Source organism: Panthera tigris, chromosome F3 (genome assembly GCF_018350195.1).
Source record: "Panthera tigris isolate Pti1 chromosome F3, P.tigris_Pti1_mat1.1, whole genome shotgun sequence".
In the NCBI taxonomy this organism is placed as follows: Eukaryota; Metazoa; Chordata; class Mammalia; order Carnivora; family Felidae; genus Panthera; species Panthera tigris.
In genome coordinates this window covers 12,014,370-12,034,034 of record NC_056678.1, presented here as the reverse complement: position 1 = coordinate 12,034,034, position 19,665 = coordinate 12,014,370, and the positions used below count along the sequence as shown (strand labels likewise).

General features: G+C 48.4%; 1 long non-coding RNA gene across 1 annotated transcript; it reads left to right on the top strand.

Annotated features, from left to right (window-relative positions):
- The first annotated feature begins 1,437 nt into the window (after positions 1–1,437).
- LOC122235836 lies at positions 1,438–17,858 on the top strand. Its single transcript, XR_006213911.1, has 4 exons — positions 1,438–1,544; positions 2,514–2,591; positions 17,215–17,284; positions 17,789–17,858. It is a non-coding gene; the product is annotated as an uncharacterized LOC122235836 (long non-coding RNA).
- The last annotated feature ends 1,807 nt before the right edge of the window (positions 17,859–19,665 follow it).

The following is a 19,665-nucleotide window of genomic DNA, read 5'->3' as shown; positions in this document are numbered from 1 at the left end:
CCTAATTGAACGTATACTGTGCAAACGTCTGAGGAAACACAGCTAAGCGTAGGTGTGGAGCCATTGTAACCTAGCATTTCTGCAGGGCGTTTTACACTTTTACAAAGTACCTCCACGTCCATTGTCTCAGGGGACTCCAGAGCGGAACCTTAGGGATGAGAAAACTGACAAATAGTGTTGCCCAAGGTCGCAAAGCTAGCAACAGGTGAAGCCGGCACATTATTTTAAGAGGACAGTTCTATTTATCAAAATTGAACTGAGAACATTTCTGGAATTATAATCTAATAGGAAACATGGTTTGATTTTTAAATATCAAACGCAGAGAATCTCTGATGAATACAACTTTTGCAGGAAGTGAGTTTCCCTTGCCTTTTTTTTTTTTTCCTGATAATGACTAAAATACCACCCCCGGAGGCACCATTTTTTTTTTTTCCCTGAACATATTGGAAATCCCACCACTTACATTAATGGCTATTAATCTTTCTAGCTCATCAGCAAAAACCCCACTGTTGATGTAATACGAACATGTTTTTGAGGGCTTACTGTGTGTGAGGCACTGTGGTGAAACATTTCCTGTATCATCTCATTTATTTCCTTCCAAGACCCTCTAAGGGAGGCATTGCTCTGATTCTGCTCTCATTTTCCAAAATGGGAAAACTGAGGCTTCGTGAGAGGGTAAGAACTTGAACAAGTTCGCCCAGCCGAGAGGTGGGGCAGCCAGGAATCAAGGCCAGCTTTGTCCTACTGGAGCGTCTTAGCCATTCAGGAATAAGCTCAAGACATTTCTCTGGTTTCATATCCTGGGAAGCTCCTGGACACTCTGGCAGGAGCCAGGGAGTATCCTGTTGTTCCTTGTCACTTGAGTGACAAACCCCTGAGCAGCTCAGCCAGCAACCGATCCTCAGGGGAGAGCTGACATTTCGCTCAGCCTGTTCTGTCTGGTTTTTGTCCCCTTCTCTTTGCCAATAGGAATTAATTAGTGCCGGTAAGAGGTCATCGGATTGTGAAAGGGATTCCAATAAAGCAGCTATAGGAAAATACCCTTGGTAGGTAGCAATAGTCTGCGTTTGCTGCACAGGATGTATACGCCTTCAAACACGGTGCAATCTGTATACAGGTGAGTCACATGTCTAGCCCAAGCGAGTTCATGTGTCAGGGGAAGAAAACAAAGCAGAGATGGGATTCGCAAAGTCTCCCCAAGGCCGTAGATTGAGGCCGACCACAAAGTCGTCGCTGTCAGCCTTACAGCTGTAACAAGGGGGGACCTGCACGGAGCAGGGGCTCGTCCCTGGGGAGAGTCTAGAACGGAAACCTCTCCCAAACTCTGCCAAGCAAGGCAGTGGGAAAAGCGGTTGAATGCACAGCACACTCTGGATTCTGGAATCAGAATTATCGGCCAAAGGTTAAATAATCAAAGAACTCTACGCTTCAAATTCCTCAGGGGCGAGAGGGGCACGATACAGGTGCCTTCTGTGCAGGGTTATCGTGAGGATAGTGAGATAGCTCTGGTGAGATGCTGAGCAAAGCGGCCCGCGCCTTCCCAGGTAACGGCAAATATACGTGCAACGCTCCAGCGAGAAACAAACTCCTTTGGCATAAGCTGTTGGTTTCAAAAAAGAGAGAGGCATCCTGTTGTTATGGGGAAAACATATTAACTGAGCACCTATGCTGTGGTGCTCACAGCACCAGGTTTGGATTAGAGGTTTGGATTAGATTGAATCGTGTATTATCATTCCCAGTTCGTAAGTGAAAATGTGAAAATTCAACTAATTGGCTCAAGGTCAGGTGGGAAAACCACAATTTTAACTCAGGTCTGTCTGACTTTCAAGTTTCCGCCTTATGGTATCATGTCTCAGGCACACATGTTTCAGGCACGAGATACAGAGTTAAGATGTTTCCGGGAGTTCACGCCTTAGCACGACTGAATTCTGCCGCCCCCCTGCTTACAGGACTCCAAGTCCACAAAAGTGGGGCATTCAAATGTCGACAGGTGTCAGACAGGGGTCTCTCACCGCATGTGAGAAAGTTAGCGGGGTCCACTGGATATTGACTCACGGAGAATGCTGAGCCCCGGTGATAGGCAGACAATAGGGAGTAGTGGGGACTGGGGTGAGCTGGCAAGCTGCATCACCGCTCCACCGTGGCCCATTTCGGTCACACGTACAAGTGGTTTTTGCAAAAATCTTGCCATTTTTTTGAGAGAAGACAAACATTTAGACTTGCATCTGGAACTACATTAAATTTTTTTCATTACGCTTTTTCGTGTGAAAGAATTGTAGATTCGCACGCAGGTGTAAGGAATAATATAGAGGGCTCCCTGGTGGTCCGTTACCCAGTTTCCCCCAAAGGTAACATCTTGCAATATTATAACGAGGGTTGGCATTGATATAGGCGAGGTACAGAATATTTCCATCCTCGGAAGAATCCCTCATGTACAAGAGAAGAAAACTACAAACACCGAGGACTCATCACAAATATAAACGCAAAAATCTGTTCTGTGGAATCTCTTTCAGGAAACAGAAGAGGAGGGAACATTTCCCAGTGTATTTTATGAAGCTAGTGTTACTCGGATATTAAAACTAGACAAAACGGTACGAAAAAAGATTTCTCTTACTTAAAAAAAAAATTAGTAATTACAGTTCCTTAAGAGTTGATAGAGTTGTTAGACCCCCCCGATATTCTATAGATACAAACTATGCTGATAACACTATTCAGCTGCAAACAAGTCTACCTTCCGTCAGAAGGAAAGGACAACTTCAAGGCTGTGAGCTTGAAGCTCTGTGGGCTGTGAGCTCACAGAATGGATCCTTGAGCCACAGAGGGGTCTTAGAACCTAAAATCTGCCCAGTTGGATTGCAAAATGGGTCGGGATTAGTAACTCCTGTCTTCCTTCCTTTTTTCGTTTTGAGTGGGAATGTCGATAATTTGGTAACTGATGCCTGTCCTATCACTGCGTTTTGGGAGAAGCTGACTTGGTTTCTAGGTCCGTAGATGGAGAGGAATTTTGCTCCAGGCTGGATGGAATTGAGAGTCTTCCCATAACTGTGCAAATGACTGCGATGATGACATTTGGAAATTTGAGTTGATGAGCATTTGGACTTTGCGTTTGTGCCGTAATGGATTGAGACTTTTGAGGACCTCGGGGTGGGGTGAATACACTTTGCCTGTGGGCGGGGCATGAATCTTTGGGAGCCAGAGGGCAGACTGGAGCAGGCAGAACAGTGGCTCTTCTGAGAAGTTCACGCCCTCATCCCCAGATCGTGTGAATAGATGACCTTTGCCATGGCAAAAGGGACTTTACAGACGTGATTGACCATCTTGAGACGGGGAGGTTATCCTGGATTCCCTCGGTGCACCCAAGAAAACTACAAGGGTCCTTGCAAGTGAAAGAGAGGGACAAGGGAGTGACTGTCGATGTGACGCCATGTGAGAAGGACTGGCACGGACTGCTGGCTTTGAAGACGGGGGAGGGGTCATGAGCCAAGGAACGAGGGCACAGCCTCAGGAAGGTGGACATAGACTCCTCACTGGTGTCCCCATGAAGTCACACAGTCTTGACGCACCTTGAGTTTAGCCTGATGAGACCCACTTTGGACTTCTGACCTCCAGAACTGTAAGATATTAAATTTGTTTTTTTTTTATTTTTTTTAATGTTTATTTATTTTTGAGAGAGACAGAGACAGAATGCGAGTGGGTTAGGGGCAGAGAGAGAGAGGGAGACAGAGAAGCAGAAGCAGGCCCCAGGCTCCGAGCTGTCAGCACAGAGCCCGACGCGGGGCTCGAACTCACGAGCTGTGAGATCATGACCTGAGTGGAAGTCAGACGCTCAACCGACTGAGCCACCCAGGTGCCCCAAATTTGTTTTGTTTTAAGATAACTAAGTTTGCGATAATTTGTCATGGCAGCAGTAAGAAACTAAGGCAAGTCCATACGCTGAGTTTTAATTTTGATTGCTGTATTTTTCAGTTTTATAACGTCCATTTCGTTCTTTTTTGTATCTTCTGTTTCTTTGCTGAAGCTTTCTATCTTTTTTAAACTGTGGGTTTTTTTTTTTTTTTTTAGTTAAAAATGTTTTTTATTTGAGAAAGAGAAAGAGAATCTCAAGCAGGTTCCACACTCAGCACGGAGCCCAACGTGGGGCTTGATCCCACGATGCTGGGGTCATGACCTGAGCCCAAGTCAAGAGTCAGATGCTCAACCGACTGAGCCACCCACCCAGGCACCGTGAGGGTTTCAAATTTTTTTTTTTTTTAATAAGTTTCAAGCACGTTCACAATTGCTTGTGGAGGAATTTTTATCTTGGGCAGTTTTGAAATCTTTGTCGAGTAAGATTACTCATTACTGCCTGATAGGCCCCCCCATGAAGGGGGAGGTGAGGGCTGTCTACTAGTCATAGCGGATGAAATCCTGGCTCTCTTCTTGGCCGTCTCCGACACCACCCCAGTTGGGCGGTTGGGGTTAGAGCCTCACAAGAGTGGAAATCAAGGCTTCTCACTAATGGGTGGGGGTGGGGCCACAGATCTTTTTCTGTGGTGTCTGGCTGGAGTAGAGCAGTTATTGTGTAAACACTTTGGGTCTTCTTGGGCTGCCCTTCTGTCCTTCTGTCATTCAGGCTTCACAAAGCAGGTTTTTCTTGGAGCTTTTGTTATTTGTGCCTGTTATTGGCACGAGCATTTCTGGATTGCAGGTTTCTTTTTTTTTTTCAAAAAAAATTTTTAATGTTTTTTATTTATTTTTGAGGGAGAGAGAGAGAGAGACAGAGCATGAGTGGGGGAGGAGCAGAGAGAGAGGGAGACGCAGAATCCGAAGCAGGCTCCAGGCTCTGAGCTGTCAGCACAGAGCCCGACGCGGGGCTCGAACTCATGAACCATGAGATCATGATCTGAGCTGAGCTGAAGTCGGAAGCTGATCCGACTGAGCTGAAGTCGGATGCTTAACTGACTGAGCCACCCAGGCGCCCCAGGATTGCAGGTTTCTTTAGTTCTAAGCCTGGGATATGTGAGCCAAGAAGAAAATTCTTGGAACTCACTATCGTGTTGTTTCTCAGGTCCTGAGACTCCTATCCAACGTGGCTTCTCTTTTTTATTTTCTAGAGTCTTCTGTTTGTTTTATATATAGTGTTCAAGGTTTTAGTTGTACTTAGTGGGAGGCGTGGAACAAGGTAAGTCTGCTCAGCTTTCTGGAAGTGAAAATCTGTCCTCATTTTTTTAATGTTGGTAACCAGTTAAAAGTAACAGTAACAAATTTCGGGAAGGGATGTCAAAGAAAAACCTTCCCTTTGGTCCAGGGCTCTCTGGTTGTGATTTCTAAATCTTTGTTAACAGAAGGAAACTGAAGGAATAGAAATGTTTACTTGTGTATGGATGCCTGTGGTGGCGAGGTGTGATCGGCAAAGGGAGGGATGATCGGCAAAGGGAGGGATGATAGAAAGATAATTTTGAAGCCTGGAGACCCTGGGGGGAGGGAAGGCCTAGAGGTCAGGAACCTCTAAAACACAGACCCTAGCAGGTGTCTGGAGGGAGAGCTCTTGGCTCCTAAGACCTCTCAGTACTTGAAAGTCCCTGTGTTCAAGTTTTCTGCAGCTACTGCCTTGGAATTTTCTCTTTAGTTACCAACTTAAAAAGAAGAATTTTTTTCTGGTTGTAAAATTAATACAGTTTCATGTTGAGAAAATAGGAAAACTCAGACAAGGAGAAAGAACGAAATACCCCCCCCCCCCCCCGCCTGCACACCTTTTCTTCAGAAACTGCGGTTAATATTTTGGTGTGTTTCCATCCAGCGTTTTAATCTGTCTATCCATCCATCTATATACATAAAATTGTGGCTATTCCCTCGTATACTTGTAACTGTTTTTCACGCCCTTCCCTTGTCACTGAATAATTTGGAAGCCACGCTTTTGATAATGCTACTGGGTTCCGTTATTTGAAACTTAGCAACATTGCTCCCGTTGTTGAACGGTTTATTGTTTATAATTTCTCACCCTTAGAAATAGTGCTGTGATGAGAACGCTTGGCCGTACATCCTCTTAAATCCTAGACGCGGCAAGGCTTGAGCAAAGGGTATTTAAGACTTTCGTATCCTCAGCTTGTTCTCCCCAAAGACTACCAATTTCTATTTCCACCTCCAGGAGTAGACAACGCTTGCCTCACTACAGTCTTGCAGGCACCGAGAATGATCATTTCAAAAATCTTTGCAAATTGGAAAGCAAAAAGGTCTCTGGTCATCTAATTTGCATTTATTTTGTTCCTGCTGGTGTTAAACATGTCTTTTTGGCCTTTAAAAATTTTTCTGATAACTGCTTTTCATTACTTGCCATTTTTTTTTCCATTGTAATTTTTCTTCTTAGTGGTTCGTCTGTCACATGTGTTACAAGGATATTTTTCTAGTGCACCATTGCCTTTTGATTTGTATGTGATGCTAATTGACAGAAAGCAGTTTACAATTTCAAGTCTGTTTGTTTGTTTGGGTTATTTATTTTTTTATATTTTAGAGAGAAGAGAGAACACAAGCAGGGGAGAGGCAGAGAGGGAGAGAGAGAATCTTTTTTTTTTTTTTTTGGAAGAAGGAAATAAATTCAATTGTTTATGCATTAAATAACATTATTTCTACAATGCAAAGCCCAGGCCCAGATGTCTTAGATCAACTATAACATACATTTTTTTTTAATGTTTATTTTATTATTTTTGAGACAGAGAGAGACAGAGCATGAATGGGGGAGGGGCAGAGAGAGAGGGAGACACAGAATCGGAAGCAGGCTCCAGGCTCTGAGCTGTCAGCCCAGAGCCAGACGCGGGGCTCGAACTCACGGACCGCGAGATCGTGACCTGCCGCGAGATCGTGACCTGAGCCGAAGTCGGACACTTAACCGACTGAGCCACCCAGGCGCCCCTATAACATACATTTAATGAGGAATCAATACTCAGGACTCCTAAACATCTAGGAATGCTTTTCACTTAATTCTGTGCGTATATTATGCTGTGATACCAAAGCCATACACAGGCGCCACAAGTAAGGAAAATTGCAGATCAGAATAACCCAGGAATATAGTCACAGAAATCTTAAATAAAATACTAGAAAATGGAAGGTCCTGGGGCGCCTGGGTGGCGCAGTCGGTTAAGCGTCCGACTTCAGCTCAGGTCACGATCTCGAGGTCCGTGGAGTTCGAGCCCCGCGTCAGGCTCTGGGCTGATGGCTCGGAGCCTGGAGCCTGTTTCCGATTCTGTGTCTCCCTCTCTCTCTGCCCCTCCCCCGTTCATGCTCTGTCTCTCTCTGTCCCAAAAATAAATAAAAAACGTTGAAAAAAAAATTAAAAAAAAAAAAAAGAAAATGGAAGGTCCTGAAGTCACATAAACTTGTCAACAGATACAGGTAACTACCCTTTAAAACCCCACACCCATTTACAATTTTTAAAAGTCTTCAACAAACTAGGAATAGAAAGGAACTAGTTCACCCCGATAAAGGGCATCTCTGAAAAACCTCCGGGTGACATCATACTTAACAGAACATCATAATAACCACGTATGTTTTCTGAGAGAGAGGGAATCTTAAGCCGGCTCCATGCTCAGCATGGAGCCTGATGTGGGGCTCAATCCCATGACCCTGGGATCGTGAACTGAGCTGAAATCAAGAGTCGGATGCTTAACCAGTTGAGCCACCCTGGCGCCCCATCGAGTCTGTTATTCTTTTATTTGGATTCCTATCAAGCTTTTGTGCTTAGAAAGTTCTTCTCTGTTGGTTCCATTTATCTGCTGCTGTGTAACGAACCACCTCAAAGTTTAATGGCTTAAAACAACAGTCTGTCTCCCATTTTATAACTTTTGTAGGTCAGGAATTGGGCAGGCTCAGGCTGGTGGCTTTTCTGCTCCGCCTGATGTTGACAGAAGTCATGGAGTCTCTCTGCGTGGAGAGAAGCCAAGATGGCGTCACCCACATGTCGGGAGCCTTGCGGCATGGCCACAAGGCTGGGCTGAGTAGGGACAGTTCCCTGAATGTTTCCATGTGGCCTGCCCAATGTGCCGCTTAGGTGTAGTCGGAATTCTTACATGGCGCTCAGGGCTCTGAAAGTAGGTGTTCCGGCAAACAAAGCAGAAGCAAGAAAGCCTTTTATGACGTAGCCTTGGATGCCAACCGCTCTGAAGGTCAAAGCAGTTTCCACCTGCCCAGATTCAAGTAGGTTTCATGGGCTCTACCATATTATTCGTGGCCATATTTCCATGTTGCCAGTCTACCCCAGGGTAAGTTACAAGCACACCTGCCTTTCCTTCTAGCTGGTTCCTGCTACTGCTGCTCCTTCTTGCTCTTTCTTTTTATAAACACAGGATCCTTAATCCATCTAGAACATGCTTTTATACAGAATTTACAATGAGGTTCAAATTTGAGTATTTCTCCCTGATAGTAAATGATTTCACTATAACCCTTCCTGGAATAACCATCTCTTCCCCGAGGGCTAACTTTTATGGACACTAGGGCCTGGGTGAATATTCTGTTAGTGGAGGAAAAATAGCCTTGACTTTTCTAGCACTCTTCTCTCTGAGCTAAGAGCAGAACCTCCTAGTGAAGTTCAGCTTTTCAGTCTGAAAAGCACCGGCCGCACCACGGACCCTGGGCTGGCCGACAAGCATCGCTCTGGAAGGTCTCTCTTAGCTGGAAGGACTGTTGACCTAACGCAGAGGGGCTGCTACTTTTCAGTCTGTTTTTCACCGCGGGAGGCTCTGGGGCTGTGAGCCTTGGGCTGCTGCCCTGGGTGTGTCTGGGGTGCTTTTGTTGTTATAATTCCAAGTATAATAGTTCCTGGGGAAGATTGCTTCTGAGATGAAGTAACTTGATTGCTTCCAGTGGGGAAAAGCATTAGCTCACCTCTATTAATGAACTTGGCCCAGCTGGACAAAGGAGGAACTCCAGTACTATGGGGCCGGTTCCCCTTCCCCTCCCCCTTCTCCTCCCCCTCCATCCTTAGGTCTCGGCCAACGCTGGCTCCACCCGCCAAGCCTCCACCCTGGAGGGACCTCTGGCCTGGCCCCCAGCTTCCTCACTGACCTCTCTGCTTCCTCCTCCCCACCACACAGGAATGTGGGGCTGACCCTTGTGTTACAGCTCTCACAATTCTGTGTTCTTCGCCTGGGCTCTCCCTTTGGTTCGTAACAACCCGCATTGTGGCTGCGGTGGTTGTGGCCGCTCCTGTCCTGACTTTTCTGCTATGCTGCTAGCTTTGTGACCTTATCTTGTTTAACTGCACCCACCCAGTTTGGTGAGGTAGCCACTATTATTCCCATTCTGGAGAGAAGTGGATGGTGGAACAAGGATTTTAACCTCGGGAGTCTGCTTAGTGTTTAGACAATGTAGGAGACTCTCTGTCTTCCCTCATACTGATCTCGATTCCTAACCGTGGACTGGTATTTCCTTGGAAAAAAAAAAAAAAAGCCACACGCAGCTGATACCAAGGGCCACAGGGGAAGGACACCTGCCTGAGGACATATAATCCTGTCTGGCAGGAACATTTGAAACTCAGCCCTCCTGAAGGTTTACTTGCCTCATTCCTCTGCTTCCTGCCAGCGCATTCTCTCAGACGAGGCATAGCAGAGAGGACTACCCTTCAGTTAACTGGCCACCCCCCCCCACCTTCTCCGGGGAGTTTTCTGCGTAACTTAATTCTCCAGCTCCGTGGCTCACGTCTTCTTTTTCAAACTCTTTCTTCCAGAGGCAATTTGCTTCTGTGGCCGGAGCCCCCAAATACACCAAGCCCTCCGTGGAGAGAAAGGGGCAGAGGCAGAGAAGGAAGAGGTTTCATAACACAGATACTATAGGTTGCTCACTGCTGAGGAATCTGGGCATTGGATGGCACTTGTCCCGGGTGGAAGGTCCAGCAGCTTGGGGAAGGGCTGCCGCTGAGATAGGCAGGACGCAATGGGGAGGACTTTCCAAGGAGGGTGGGGGGGTGGGGAGAACCCAGAGAAGGCTCCCACAGGCTGTGCCCTGTGCTCCCTTTTAGCCCTCTGAAAATAACAAGATGGAAACCCGAGCTGTCAGCACCGGGGAACTGCCAGATTCCGGGGGGGGGGGGGGGGGGGGGTATGAACAGGAGAGGAACGGACCAACCCGAAGTTAACTGAAGGAATAGCGAGTGATCAGTGAATCGGCTACTTGACCATCACATTTTATACTTAATACACATCTTGGAGAGGAAGACTTAGGCCTGTCTTCAGGATCAAATAGTTTCTTGACCTATTTCTTTTGGTCAAAGTCCTTTTTTTTTTTTTTTTTTTTTTTTCATAAGGATGAAAAGATTTCAAGCTTTTCCAAAAGCACCTTTATACAGCTCCCAGCAGGGTCTCCAATAAAGTTGTGAATTGTGCTTCCTGCTTATGAAAAGAGGGCTATATCCTCCAGAGAGGGGCATTGGTCAGTCTCGTAACAGAGAGTGAAATCGGGGCCACATATCACCATTTCGACTTTGATACTTCTCTGGAATCAGAATGTGTGTACCATCAGCCCAGGTGACTCAGCACTACAAGAAGGCTTTGTTTTCTTTGCGCTGGTGAGCCTACTTGAATATTTTGCATACACGAAGCTTTTGGTGGAGACTTTCTATTGCTTCAGCCCACACGGATAAATGACGGTTGGGCCATTCTGAGTTAATGCTTTTGAAAGGGCTTTATATCTTTAATCAGATTGTAGCTCTGGGTAAACAAAATCCTTGTCTTTGGATAGTTTGATTTTCCCAAGAATGAAATTAGTGTAATTTTATTCATTCTCTCCTTAGAGGTCGATGGGGCAATTTTGTCTGTTGTAGACACGGCTGGTTGCCTATCAGGGGGCTATTTCCCTCTGGCTACCTTGCTCTCAGAATCTTAATTTTGGCTGCCCTCCTCTGAGGGGTTGTATCCCGTACAGGAACTTGGACTCTCCCCCACCTCCGAGGGTGAGTCTTCATTGGTCTAGGCCAATTGCGGTGGCCTTGCCTTGCCCCGCCTCGGGATTGTTGAAGCACGGGTAGATTGTGCCAATTCTGGCCAGTGAGACGTAGGGGACGAGCCCCCCTTCTCTGGAAGGATGCAAAATGGGGGCCTTCTCTTTTTCTCTTTCTGAAGGTGGTTTCTGGCATGTGAGGCCTGACCTACAGCAGATCTGGGGACTGGGGGAGAAAGCTGCAGAATTGTTAAGCTAGATGCACGACGTTCCTATGTCGGTGAACGATCCGGCTCCGAAACTGTCCTACCTCCAAACTGGACATGACGCAAAGTAATAAACATCCTTATTGGGCGGGCCCCGGTGGTTAGATCCTCTATCCTTCGCTGTCCAGAGCATCTTACCTAGCCTTTGTTTGGAAAGGGGAAGTTGATGTTGGCCGGGTAAGTCAAAACCAAAAGATGGGAAGGGAAGCAGCCGTGTTTGACTGGTGGTCCTGGCAGACTCGCAATCCTCTGCTAATCCTCGCCAAAGAGTTGGCACCGGTGGGAAAACTATTTCCTGAGGTTGAGCTGGTTCAAAAAGAGAGTACATCCAAGGGGTCGCAGAGAAGGGTTTTCTCACATGTGACAGGAGGCAGAGGTATTTCCCGCACACCGGGAAGAGAGATGCCAGCCACGTGTTAACTGTGGTTATTTTGGCACAAACATGATTTCCAGGTGTGACCCTCATCTTGCCAAGTCAGAACCGAGGTGAGGATCTAGCCCCGGGGTGGAGAGTACCTGGTGGTGGGAACGGAGGGGGGCAGGAGCTCTGTATGCCGGGGCAGGGGCGTGCTGATAAGACTATATCCAACACTAGAAAGCAGTGGGAGCTTCCCAAGTTGGAATTTCAAACGTGAGTGAATTCACCACTTAACTGACATTTATCGAGCACAGGGGACCCATCAGGCGCCGTGCGAGGCGCCGGAGAAAGAAGGAAGCTCGGTCTTCGTCCCCAAGGAGCATACAGTCTGGTATATAGTCCAGCCCGTAGGCAAGCACGTCTAGCGCCTTCTTGCCTGTCAGCCCCAGTCTTAGTGCTCTGCTAATTTGACGTCTCCTCCCTCTGCTAAATGATGGCATCGCTGGTGTGTAAATGCACGCATTCCAGATACTCCTACACACACCCGTACCATTTCCTTGTTATCAGGATTAAAAGATGCCGTAGTTTAAGCCGTGAAGATTTGCCAAGCACCTAACCTGAGCCAGATGGTGCGGGGCATGCAAAAGCGAATGAGAGATCTTATTTTTTTTTAACATTTATTTACTTTTGACACACAGAGAGAGACAGAGTGCGAGTGGAGAAGGACAGGGAGAGGGAGACGCACATCCTGAAGCAGGCTCCAGGCTCCGAGCCGTCGGCACGGAGCCCGACGCGGGGCTCGAACTCACAAACCGTGAGATCGCGCCCCGAGCCTGAAGTCGGACGCTTAACTGACCGAGCCACCCTGGTGCTCCGTGAATGAGATGTAATTGCAGAAACCACAGCTCGGTTGGTGGCGGGTGATTTGCCCCCTGGGAGTCAGAGCGAGCAACGGGGTGACAAGAAAGCAGAATTTGAACCGTGCAGACAGTACCTGCTAGGGGAGTTCAAGTCCTGGCCCCTGGGACACGGGAATAACATGAGTTCAATTTCCTGCTTTTCCAGGAGCTAACTTTAAAACACCGGTACAGAAATATTGGTCACATCAACTATCTTCTCTGGAGCACTAATTATTATTAAGCATTGCTACGTGCTTCGCATATGATCGTTCACTCTGTGAGGCAGATACGAATATCCTCATTTTACAGATGAGGAGACGGAGCCAGCCAGAGGATAATTTTCCCAAGATCACAGGGTTAGTATGAGACATGAACGGAGGATGTAGCTACTTATCAGTCTTAACCTGCAATAAATCTGCCTAGGGGAGAACTAGGCTCTCAGGCAGGGGAGATTCAGTCACAAGTAGACTGCTAGCCAACGACGGGACAAGTAGGTTAAATTGCCTGCACATTCCCCCCGGCACCACCGGGAACCACAGAGCCCCAGTGATGGTGCAGCAGATAGTCGTGCCTGGTACGGTGGAAAACGGAGCACTCGGGGAAAACCGTGCTGAGCCAGCTTTCTTCTATCCACACGCACCGAGCTGAGCTGAGGTCTGTTGAGGACGTGTGGTTCCGGGACACCTGGAACCCATGGATCCCATGGAAAGCTACAATGGAAGCGGGGGTAAATTGGGTGCTCAGCTTACACATCTCAGAAGATGCAAGCCATCTTTCGATACCCTTTCTAATGAGTCATCGTAAACTGTTTTGTTTGTTTGTTTGCTGGTTTGCGTTGAGCGCTTGTCAGCCGTTGTAGCAAATGATCAGACTCGGGGGTGGGAGGGTCACGGGACTCTCCGGTTTATAGCTGGCCAGGGTACAAGGGACAACGTGGGACCCGAGACCGGCATCTGTAGGGGGAGCAGTTCTGCGGGGATGAGGCCTTCGCCTGTGGGATCTGATGGTGTCTCTAGGGAAATAGTGTCAGAATCGGGTTCAGTTGTAGGACACCCAGCTGCTGTTGGAGAATCGCTTGGTTGTGGGGAAAAGCCCCGATACATTTGGAGTACAGAAGTGTTCTGTGGGTAGAGAAGGAAACAGTTTTCCCACAGTTTCCCCACGTGACCTACGTTTGATAGAAGTTATGATCTGTCACCTACTAAGACCCGGGTAGGTCTAAAACGAGTAGTTTCTTTAGGTTGTAAGGACATATTTCTGCCCCAGAAACGGGGCTCTTGAGCTCTCCCTGACTCCTGATCTGTGGTCTATACATTTTTCTTCATTCGTGGTACATTTCATACCGTATTCTGCTGATAGGAATTAATTCCCTCCCTCCCCCGCCCCCAACCTAAGTTATCTGTACCCCTCGAGGTCTTAGAGTCCCCTGATTGGAAAAAAAAATGATTCTTGGCGTCCAGGAGGGATCTGAGGTTAAAAAAAAAAAAGAAAAGAAAAGAAAAGAAAAAAAAATAGGACGGAGAGCCAGAGAGCAAGGGATAAATTTCTCTTAAGGTATTCATTCATTCATTCAACAAGGGTTTATTGAGGTCCTCCCTGGAGTCAAGCTCGGTGCTGGCGTTAGAGACATAGTCAGAAACAAAATTAACGTGGCCTGTGTTCTCAGGGGTTTCCAGGCTACTGAGGGAGGCCAAGAAGGCAACCAAATACTCAATTACAAATCCAAGTAAGTGCTTCAAGGATAAAACGTAGATAATACAAAGGAGACAGAGGGTGAGGGGCGAGCTTCCTATATTTCTGTGGTCAAGGAAGGAGGTCACATTCAAAAGAAGACCTGAGGGCTGTGGAATCAGTCCTGGAAAAACTTTCCAGGCAGGGAGACTTCTTCGAAGAGACCCGTGTGTTTAAGAAATTAAGATAAATCCTGTGGCTGGACTATGGCGGGGGGGGGGTGGGGGGGGGAGGGGGGGCGGGGACTGGGTGGGGGAAGGAGAGAAACAGGAAGTAAGATTGGAGAAGTGATCAGGAGCGTAGGAAAGGTTTTGGATTTTATTCCAAGTGAGGTGAGAAGTCACGGGGGGGACAACGCATAGGGACAACTCTTCCTCCCCGTCTCAGAAACTCGGTGCCATCACTTCCAGGGTGAAGGGAGGACCGTGTCCTTGAAAAGGAAGAAGGGACGAGTATTTGGTTTCCTCTGAAACCTCAGAGCTTTTGAAAGAGTGGTGCCTGCTCTGAATTCTACTGTGTCCAGTGCGGGAGTTAGGATCTCAGGATTAGCACTATGAATATATTCAAATGGCCTTCAAAGGAGAACTTGAAGAATGTTTTCAAAGGAAGTTCTGATGGGAGTGATTGTGAAACCTTCAGATATGACTCATCTTCCATTGAACCGGCCTCTGGAGGCTCAGCCAGAGTGACTCAAAGTAAACATGTATTCACTGAGCTTCTACTCCATGCCCAGCACCACGAAGGATGCCGTGGTGGCTGCAAAAGCGTGTGAAGTGCTCCCCGTCCTCAAGGACTTTAAACAGTAGGATATTGGGGATGGCAGAAAGAGCGCCTTCGAACAATCAGCCACGATGTGGATACCCTCCCCGCTGGCCTTTGTCTGACATATCGCACTGCGTGCAAAGTGGCCAAGGGCTGAGGACACAGAAGAGTTTGTGAACCGTTAGCGAGGCTTGGCCAGGCAAACAGGTGAGCGAGAATATGGAGATTCTCCTCCCCACCGGATTGTTCCAGGACCCCAGGAATAGAGCGGCCGACAGGGATGGCCTGTCCGTGCCTATCTTATGTTTCTATCATTGGCATTACACTTGTGCAAACGCCGGGGACCCTGGCTGTCATGGTCCTTTCCCAAGCTTTCAGTTTCTTTGTAGGGGTGGAGGCCTTTCCCCAACGTCATACCAACCGCGGAAGAGGCAGAAGAACAAGGCCGCACAAAGCCCACGTAGAGAAAACTTGGGTGCTTCTGAGGTTGTAGGCCGGCGCGTTAGAGTTCGGAGTCTGGGCCTGTCACCTTGAGAGAGACATTTGATCGTATTCTGTTCAAATGAGCAAGTTGGACCCAATGAACTCCGGCCAGTGATGTCTCACTCCAACTAGGTGATCCCACTTATCCCGGAAGCAAGAGGCCCCAGGCCCTCCTGGTGGAATGCCATTTTGTCCAATAAAATAGAGCCCGTCAGAAAGATCCCAGGCATCCTGTGTGAGGCCCCTAAGGCTTTGGCCTTGCCTTTAGTTAAAAAAAAAAAAAAAAAGAAAAAAAACAAAACAAAACAAGCCAATGGTATGTTCCAGAATACCGCTGTCTCACAAATACTTTCCCAGTATCAGTGGGTAATAGTGGAATCTGGAGGCAGGACTGACGGACGGGAGAAGGCCCTGCCTTCCTCCCCTGTGATTTTAGGGCTTCGTTCCACAGGCATGTGCTGGCATCCGTTTCGTGCCGGGGCATGGTCACAGACAACAGGCCTTAAATTCTCAGGAGTTAGCATAGCCGTGACACAAGACAGGTTGATTGCCTCAAACGCTCTCTTAATCAGCACTCTCAAACTGCTTCCTTCTTCCTGGGGGGGGGTCAGGTCTCAGGTCAAAGTGTTGACTTGTGTTTCCGACCATTCCCATCGTGGCATGTTGACGACGCCACCCAGAAGAGGGTGCTTTTTGGCTTACGTTGGGGATCTCCCTTAATCGTGTGGCAGACCTGCGGCTACCTGAAGCCTCTCTCCCTTAGGCTTCCTGCTCCAATGCGGTGTCGGCCAAAGGGCTCAGGTCTTACTTCCAGGTTCCCACACCACCCACAATGCCAACCCTTCTGGTGCTCACCATAGAGAAAATCAGACCAAAGAGAAATAACGTGTTAACGACGGTTGAGATCTTTCTGACGGGCTCTATTTTATTGGACAGAATGGCGTTCCACCAAGAGCAGCTAGGGTCCCATGCTTCTAAGACAAGTGGGGCCGTCTAATTCTTCCCCTTCCCCGTCAGGAAGGAGAAAACTCAGGAGCTGGTTGTCAACAAGGAAGTGAAGTCATGGTCCAAGGTGCCCAGGTATTGGGGTGTTAAGACCATTCCGTAATTCCTTTGAATTACTTACTTACCAATAAGTAATTCCTTAGAATATAGTAAGCAATTCCTTACTAGTCATGCGATATGAAACAAGTTCACCTCTTTGAATCCAAGCTCCCTTATCACTAAAACAGATTTAGCGTCTATATACGGGGCTGTTGAAGAGAATGAAACGAAATAAGGTACACGGAAGATCTGGGAAAGGGACAAAGTACTACACGGATGTGACCTGGTCCTATTAGACGAGGTGCTAAGGTAGGTGACTGGTGTGATAGTCCCCTTCCTCAACCCAACTCTCATGGCTCCCTCTGTGTGGAATTATGTGATCGACACATCTATAGATTCTCACTCTAACCACGCACTGCTGACGGCATAGAGCCTTGGGCTTGGAGCTTTCGAAGGGTCTCTTAAAATGGTTGAGATGTGGGACACGGGTAAACTCAAAACTGCAGTATGGAAAAAATAACATTCATATATAAGTAAATTAAAACACAATGTTTCCTCCAGTTAGTCGACTGTAACACAATGCGACTGTTACCATGTTGTACGGTTGTTTTTGACGTGTGATAGGGGAGCATCTTAACGTGTCTGACAGGAAGAAGGAGAGAGCGTCCAAAAGGAAGTTCTCGGAGCCTGTGCGAACCAGGAACAGTCGAGCATCCTATCTATTTTTAACTGTATCGCTAACTGCTCTTTTTGCTTCTGCCTCCAGGGGCCCGCAACTTATCCATAGAAGCTACAGAAGATGAGCTCGCTCCAGTTTTATTCAACTCCAAGGGGAGGTATGCTCACTTTCTGTGCGTTTTGAGGAAGGCCAGTGCTTCAGGAAACTCACTCCAGACCCCTCGTTCCCATCATCCCATCTTGTCCCATCTTATTTTTGTGGTCTGTGGTATCCATGGGACTCTGGTTATTTGTAGGTATTGATTAAATTGTGAGACGGCTCTTTGGTCAGGTGGGTCCGAGCTGGATCCCCGAGGTTTTGTGCAGACAGGTGGACGGCATCCCAGGAGGCTGCCATCTTGTTTTTGCCACTGGCTCTCTGACCTCGGTCAAGCGCCTCCTCTGCTCTTTTGTCATTTATCTGCGCAATGAGATGTGTCACATCCGGAGAGGGGACGAGTGACGAGACCCAGCTTTCCGGCACTGTGCTTCCGACGCCTCTCCTAAGTGACTCTGGGTACACACACATGACACAGGCCCCTTAGTAGGTAGACACATCCATAACCTGCTCGGAGGGAAAGCTCAGGCTTCAGCTGACCTTGGCTTGTTCTTTTTCTTCCAAGCTGACAAAACATGCGGGGTTTGGAAAGCTGTCTGCTGGGCCTGCCTGATGAAGCGTTGCAGAAATTACGTGATTAGAAACAGAACGTAATGAAACTCAGGTCGGAAATGGACAACCAGTTGACATTTATTTTTCCCCGATTAATCATCTCCCTTTTCCCACGGGGCTATCCGTGCCAGGGCTGAGGGAAGGCGGGAGTACTGAGTTACTGGCACTGCTGGGTGCCTCCCTGCCGACAGCCACGAGCCACATTCTGCCTTGCCGACAGAACGGACTGGATTCGGGTGTGGGTCGGCATGCTCTCAGGGGAGGACAGGTCCCTACCTAACCCCAGGCGGTGGGAGAATCTAGTCACAGTACTTCCGGTCCTTTTGCCTGTAATTCTGCGCCACAGTTCTGTCCAGTGTGATGTGAGGGGACATCTGCTAGGGTAGGGGAACCCGCCAGGTAAGTTTTTCTTGTTGTTAATGGGGATGCCTCCCCGTGTCCTTGTGCCAGTTGAGTATCCAATGCTCGCAACTGAGGTGGCCATCTGGAGAGCACGAGAACAAATGCCTATGAGCTGGGGATGGTGGAGAGAGAACATGGAGAGCACCTGGGCCCATGATGACATTTTTAAGCTGCTCATTTACGTGATCTTGGAACTTCACCGCTTTGGAAACTCTTACCGCGTGCGCGAGAATACTTGGTCCCTGTCGCTCGGGGCCACGTCTGACTGGGTTTGCTGTTATGAAGGCCCGTGAGTGGCTGAATGAAGCTGCCTCCTTGGCCCCAACGTATCCCTTCCTGGAGCAAAGGCACCCACAGAGAATATGTCTCAGAGCAGAGCTTCTAAGAGGGGTGGAGTGGGAACAAGGATCCAAAGTGGACTCTGCGCTGTCCGAGCCCTGGGCTCGAACTCGTGAGCCGTGAGATCGTGACCTGAGGCGAAGTCGGACGCTTAACCCGCCGAGCCACCCAGGCGCCCCTCACATCAGAGCTTTTGTCGCCAGCCCCCAGAGTAGGGCCGAGGAGAGGAGAGGGAAAGTACCTCTCCTGTAAGATTATCTCCTAAAGCTGCCGGCCGGCCAGCTGCCATTTATTTGATTTCCTGCATCTTTAGCTGTGGAATTCACGCGAAATTCTCATTCGCTTTCCTCCAGTATATTTTTCTTCCAGTACAGCTCCCATTTTACCGACTTACCGGTTACATTATCTAGCTCCCCCCACCCTGAGAATGTCCCACACGAGGTAATAATACAAGGTGCCCCACATGATGCCAGCAGGTAGGACATCTACCTCCCGAGGGAGGTGTGTGGGCAGAACTTGCGACAGCTCATGGGCTTATTGTTGTTGTTATCGTTGCAAACGTGGAGGAGGTCCGAGCAGGAGGAAGTACTCTGGGGAGATGTGGCAACTTTCTCTCCCTCTCTTCCTCAGCCTGGAAAACCCAGGCAGGTGGTGGGGACAGCAGCCGAGCCCAGACCACATTCCTGCCTCAGATAAGGTCTGTGGAGGTGAATTCCCAGGCTGCAGAGGTGACTCCTGAGTCATCGCAGCTGAGAGCCAAGCGACTTGCCCCAAGCCATTGCTCAACGCCGCCGGGGACAGTGTCTCACACCCAACGCGTGTCATCCACCCTGGCAGGCTGCAGTTTCAATTTGATGCACGAGGGCAAACGGGTAGGTTCTTCTGCGTGCGCCGCCCCCCCCCCCCCCCAACCCCGTGTGGTCAAGTCTGAACCCTCTTTTTGTGAAGGCCCCCAGAACCTCGGCTCAGGGAAGCCGGGGACTTGGCCCCTCTTGTCCCCTGCAGGATCCCCGGTGCCGAGAGCCGAGTCTGGCACGCGTGTTCGGAATGGCTGACTTTGAAGAGACTGAGTGAGGGATGCTTTGAAGG